The sequence below is a fragment of the Electrophorus electricus genome, unplaced genomic scaffold, assembly GCF_041902795.1.
Source record: "Electrophorus electricus isolate QZ-2024a unplaced genomic scaffold, ASM4190279v1 Scaffold47, whole genome shotgun sequence".
NCBI lineage: Eukaryota > Metazoa > Chordata > Actinopteri > Gymnotiformes > Gymnotidae > Electrophorus > Electrophorus electricus.
The window spans coordinates 619,184-625,621 of NW_027658765.1; the positions used below are offsets into that span (position 1 = coordinate 619,184).

Here is a 6,438-nt window from a genome sequence, read left to right on the forward strand (position 1 = left end):
AAATTCTATTTATAAAAACACCACCACCACCAGAAATATACTGTTTAACGATCATAGTGCAACAATGACTGTGTAACGGAGTGTAACAAATTCTTACCATCTTGAAAAGCAGCATCAGCCACTTTAGCTTGTCCTCCCACATAACCCTGCCCACCAGTATGCATGTAGGCTTCTGATTGGTCAATTGGGATAGTAGGTGTGAGAACATTTTCATCATCACTCTGTGAATCTCTCTCTATAGAACCAGACTCTTCTGTTAGGGAGCCATCTAGGGACCAAAGGCATCAGCCATAAGTACCACAGAGAGCAAATCCTATGACATTGTATACAAACAAAAACAAACATGGGCTTACCTAGACGACCGACATGATTACCATGCAACCGTAGAACCGCAGACCTAGAGGAGATGTCAGGAGTCCAATCATTGTAAGTGCATCTTTGAAATTCTGCCTTCTCTTAACAGCATTACAGCAGCATTAGAAAACTTTCAAAATCCTGAGTACTTACGGAGCTGTTGATCCTTGCTCGGTGGCTTCAATGCCTCCAGAGGCCGAGGAGATGGTCTTTTCTAACAGGTTCTTCCATCTGTGGAAACATCGCTAAAGCCATCAGGTCCCAATTTCTACAACAGCACAATGTTGTTAAAATCATCTGAACATATGGGCATAGTATTCAAAGAAATACTTGCCATATTTCTGAGCTGATTTTGCGGAAAATTCAAATGGTTATCCATTCATGCACAATATCTACTTCACTTAAGGCTTGGTTTCTATACTTCTGGGTGCCTGGTTTGTCATTTAAACCATAAATGGCCCGACACCATAAATGTAATCACAATACAGACACAGCAGTGCTGACTTTGACCTTGATGACAAGATGGTGGGTCAGAGAGAGGAAAAAAAACAAACTCACGTGTTTTTCTCAGAGGAAGTCCCAGCCACCAGCTCGTATATCTGTCTCTCTGATGTACTGATCACATACAAGGCCTTGTTATCTGATAGAGAAGAGCAGGTTGTCAAACAATGTATTCAAAGTAACCCACATGCAATTTCTAACTGGCTTCTTAATTTTTTAAAAATAAAATAAAGACATAGTTATTCCAGACCCATTCATCTATTCTGGCTATTCATAGCTGTAAGAATAACTACAAATATACCTGTAGCCACAGATCTGACAAGAGATGAATCCAAGCGAACAACGGGGCAAAAGGTGGTTTTGAGGTGCGTGTTCCCACCCCAAACCCCACCCAGTGAGCGCGCTGGACATCGCAAGATCAAACGGTCACCTGGACCCCTTTGGAGTAGCACCAACAGGTCTGAGAGAAGCAGAGCATGAATGTCTGGAACACACACACACACACAGAGTGAGAATGGACCTGTCAAGTAATCATTTGCAAGAGGAAAAACAAAAATGTATGCAAGCTTGTACACAGATCACTGAAAGCATCCATTCACATTAAAAGTCCTTGAAACATGTGCATACACACGTATGAGCATACAGGCAGATGCAGGTGCACACACACACACACACACACACAGTTATTCAGACCATGTCATGTGTGAGGTAGCAGGGAACCAAATAACTCCAAGTCAGCATAGCACCATGCTCTCAATAGCTGCATTCCCCAGAGTGAACAGTGATTTGTTCAGCTGTGATGATCTCTTACCTATAGCTTTATCTTTACTAACTTTCCAAGTCAACGGTCCTTCGTGGATCATTTTCTTAGTGGTCAGGTCCAGATTCTACATAGAAAAAGAATATAGTTAATAATTCATACTCTGGATCAGGTGCTCCAAGACCAGAGAAGCTGTTTGGAAGGCAGATGGTGGATACATAGTAAGGCCGTACCTTGAACTGAGCAGCGACAGGACTGGCCTGCCTCTCCAGAGGGGACAAGTCTAGCCTGCGCTGATAACGGCTGAGCAGTCGCCGGTGCTCCGTCTCCCTGACGACCTCATTGACAGCTCGTAGTATCCCACGGCAGCACGCCTGTGCCCTCACCAATGTCTGCAGGTCTGGAGAACCAGCTGTTGTGGGGGCACATACTAGTGTTAATCCAGGAGAAAGGGTGTGTGTGCTTGCCTCCTTGGTAAACTGGTATGTGTGTGTATACTGAAGTGTTTTCATGGTTCAATACATTGTGTGTGAGTGTTTCTATACATGCCTTCTGTGTGTCTGATGATGTTATCCAGCAGCAAGGGGTATTTGGTGAGTCTCTGCATCTCAGACACTAGAAGGTCCTTTAATTGTAGTCGGCGGCAGTGAGGGCTGGCTTCACATTCCTAACACACACACACACACACACACGAATGAGCCAAGGACATCTAAGTCCAAATGTGGATTCTGTTGACTGCAACACCAATTTATACCTAAAACAGCATCACTAGAAGTTATGTGCTGCAATAAAAGTCAAATATAAAAGACTGGATAGTCTCCAATTCAAAGTATGGGTCAACCAATTCACAACCCAGCCCACTAACAAATATGGCAGAAGCTCTAGTGTTTGTAGGTTTGTCCAAAGGCTTTATACCTCTAAAAAGTGTTACCTGTATAAGGTGCGCGAAACGCGGGTCTTTGCATTTATTTTTAATGAGCTCCAGTGCCTGACTCTGCTGACTGCACAGGTGAGACACCTGCTCCTGGAACTCCTCTCCTGCAGCGTCTTCAAACTATCACGCACACACACAAACACATGAGCTACTGACATATCAAGTAAAGCAACAAGTATATCCCACACTACACAGAACAACCCCTTCATTTTAGACAGCACCAAAAGATGATGTGAACTAGAAAGGGAGTAACACTAGCCAGCTCTCACTCTAGACACCATGATGTCTCCGATGCCTTGAACTATAGAAGAGTCCCTCAGCCTCTTCATGGACTCACACAGATTCGCTGAAACACAAATGCAACACCACAAAACAGAATCTGTTTAAGCGAGCCAGTGTATATGTGGTTTGTTAGAAAGTTGTGTCAGTGGGCAACAGAACTCTACTTGTGTCATGAAGGCCACCGCAGAAACAACATGTACAGCCTCCAGTCCATACCTGCTCACAGTAATGGCATGGTGCCGATAGCTGATATTGTTCTGTCATTAAATTCTCAGTTTGGGTGGGTTTTACACTTCTTTAATCTTGATTATGATTTAGACACCAAGTAGGCTTCAGAAATTTAGGTTTGAAAACACACTAAGACAAATGGAGCGGATTTGCACGCACACACACACGCTCGCACACAGAGAGACTGACCATGAAGACTGTAGACCTGGGGCAGGTTGGGGAAGATACAGGAAAGTTCTTCGACGGTCAAAAGGTTCCTCATCTTCTGGAAGAACACCTGATCGAGAACCCTGAGAGTCCGCAAGTGAGATGCTTCCGTTGTGAACAGCTCTGAGGAAGAGGATATAGCAAAGTCACTACAATTTCTTACAAACGTTACACAATTCAGAATTCCACATTTTCATGAGTCAGGATAGAATTATCATATGTGCATAATAAATAGAATACTGTATGTTCAAAAGATTTAGTAGCTATTTAGTTTAAGTTAGATCAGTAAATAATTGTTTTCATTTTACATGTTAACTGTGTACTGGGAGTTGTCTTTTATAGTCAGTTGCTGTGCACCACATTTGCTGTTTTACCATATATGACAGCCTGCCGTTCGATCTCCCGGGAGCCGAGAGAGGCGAGTGTGTGCGGCTCCACTGTCTCCTGCCAGTTCTGACAGTGGACCGTGTCCTCTTCCAAAGGAGGTGCATCAGGCAACAACGCCAGTGGTGTATCCACACTCCTACAGGAAGGGAAGGAGGCATGGGGAAAGAGAGAAAGAGAGACAGAGCTTCAGCAGCAACTTACTAAGATAAATCAAGGTGATGGATATGGATGTTAAAGAACTGGACGGCAGGTGTGCATGTGTGCTCATTAGCATCAGACTAATGAGGTGTATATAGTTATAATTACATCTCAGTCATGCTCACGGATCTCTGCGTCCTGGTGCAAGGCGGTGACATACCTGTCCAGAGTAGATGCTGGAGGCCGGACATTCATGGCTCAGGAACCTCAGCAGCTCTTCCACTAGTGTGTCTACTGAAATATCTTGAATGTTGGATGATCTTTTTAGTGTTCGTTTCAGTATCTGTTCATTCAGCTGAAGAACACCTTTTCTGAACGGGTTATCAGACGCAACAATGGTCCTTAAAAATTCCACATTACCTATTATGATGTAATAAACCGAGGTGTGAGAGCTGCAGTAGTGATCTAAGCCAGTTAGCTAGCTAGCTATGTTCTTGTCCAGACACTTTAATGCCTCATGGCTGGTGCAATGACACAATATTCAACATTTCCCTCTGATTCTACTTTTAATTATGTGACATTAGCTAAGCAACTATAAAGCTACTCTTGTCCAAAAATGCTAGTGTCGTTAGACATATCAAAACGTATCAAACATAGCTTTAGCTAGGCTAGCTAATCAGACCTTCTATGAAACAATCACAACTTAGTAAATTCATAGTTGTTAATCACATTAAAGTGTTTTTTCTTTTTGTTGTTTAAAAAGAGTTACCTTGTTACCTTGCTAGCTAACAGTTAGCTAGTAACAATGCCTTCAAAAGTAGTTCTCCACTGATACAAGATACCTAAGAGAAGTTTGGCTCGGAATGTGACTGATTGAAAAACAAAAATACATCACAAATAGCGTTATGCAATAATACCTAAAGTGCATGCATCAAATACAAACAGTCCCCAATGCAAACCTCTTTTACAAGGCAGCTATTTAGCATCTGCTACTTCTGCAAAACAAACCCAGTCTTGCATGTTAGTGTTAGCTATCCAGCTAGCTAGGCATTGCTCCAGGACAGGTTTTAGTATAGCCAAAATAATTTGATTGCCTGTTAATTTTTTTAAAAAGTTGATGTAGAGATGTGACATTTTACTAAGCGTGCCCTGATAAAAAGCTAATAAAATAGCTAAGGGCCAGATTCTGTTATATCATTAGTTAGTGTCATGTCCGTTGATGCAGGAAAGAAGAGACAGGAAACAGTGTGTTACCCTGTGGCCTTTTATTAATGCAGAGCTCTGGAGATATCACTTCACAACACAGTGCGAGTGAGATCTAAAGCATAACTTTGCAACAGACAGACATATTTCTCTCGCCTTGTGCCACTTCTGCTTTTGTGTTTTTCCATCTCAGCCGTCACCTCTGTTTGACCGTCTCGTACACATGTCTTCTTGCATAATCACACATATGCACGTCTAGGGCATTTCCTGTTATGTCTGGACATACAGTAATTATTTTATTTATTCAAGCATTAGTCCTATTCCATTCTGCACATTATTCTCTACTAGTGTAAGCTTAGCATTCATTTAATTTCTGAAACTCCACAATTCCCCCTTTTGATCTCTACAAAGAGATCACCAATCACACTCCTTTATTCTGGCATCTCCTGTCTCTACGTCCCTTTCCCCCTGTATCAGTGGCATCATCGTGGTACCCTCATGCACATCTTTCCTTTCTATCATAGCTGAAATTAGTCTAACCATTAACGCCCTAATACATGGAATACAGCAGCACCCGCATGTCACAGCAATTCCCGTGAATGTGGCTAATGAAACCATCAATGACACAATTAAGTCTTTCCACTGACCGAACCGGCTCACCATTCAGGATTCCAACTGGTTGTTTATGCCTGAATTCTCATGCATTTCCTCTGATAGGGTCTTCAAACCATCCAATGCTCTACTAACTGACCCATCCGGAGCGGTATTATTAGGAATGAATGTACAACACACATCCTCAAGCATAGCGCAGACACCCCCCTTTTCCGCCAACAACATGTCTAATGCCATACGATTTTGCACCGCCATCAGTGAGGTTGGTCCCAGCTGATCTCTAAGTCCTTCCACTGCATCCCTAGTCAGGTTGGCTAGCCTGAGGACATTATAATGTACATAGTTAATCCGATCCACATTTTTATTTGGAGTAATGGGGAATAATGCAGAAAGTATCGGAATATTCTCAAATCCCCCTGCTATCTGGTCTGCTAACTTATATCTGTCCGGAACTCCGCGAGGTATTCCTATTGCATCTATGTATGTGGGGGTATTCCTTGTTAAATCAAAATGGTATGCCTCTCGCTACTGTCTTGCTGCATCAGTTACCGGGTCCCTGTGTAGTTTTTTGCCTATCAGTAATAAAGGAGCTGCTAACCTGACCATGGCGCATGTCCCCTCCGAGTTCTCTGGCATGTTAACAACCAAAGTCATCCTTCCACAATAATCATACAATCCTGCTCTTGCCCATGAACCCACAGACTCGTTCCCAGTGACCGTGCGGTTACACCATTCCGCCGGGATGTGCCCCAAGCGTACTTGAGGTGTGCTTGAACTTCTAACGAAGCACGTGTAGTTCCCCTCCCCCTTTTCGGGTGAAAATAGTCCTGTC

The 6,438-nt window shown here is 43.0% G+C and overlaps 1 long non-coding RNA gene across 1 annotated transcript; it reads right to left on the bottom strand.

Annotated features, from left to right (window-relative positions):
- Positions 1-208: 208 nt before the first annotated feature.
- Positions 209-541, bottom strand: LOC145656106 (uncharacterized). Its single transcript, XR_014121851.1, has 3 exons — positions 508-541; positions 354-397; positions 209-268 (listed from the first exon to the last, which is right to left on the bottom strand). It is a non-coding gene; the product is annotated as an uncharacterized LOC145656106 (long non-coding RNA).
- Positions 542-6,438: the final 5,897 nt, after the last annotated feature.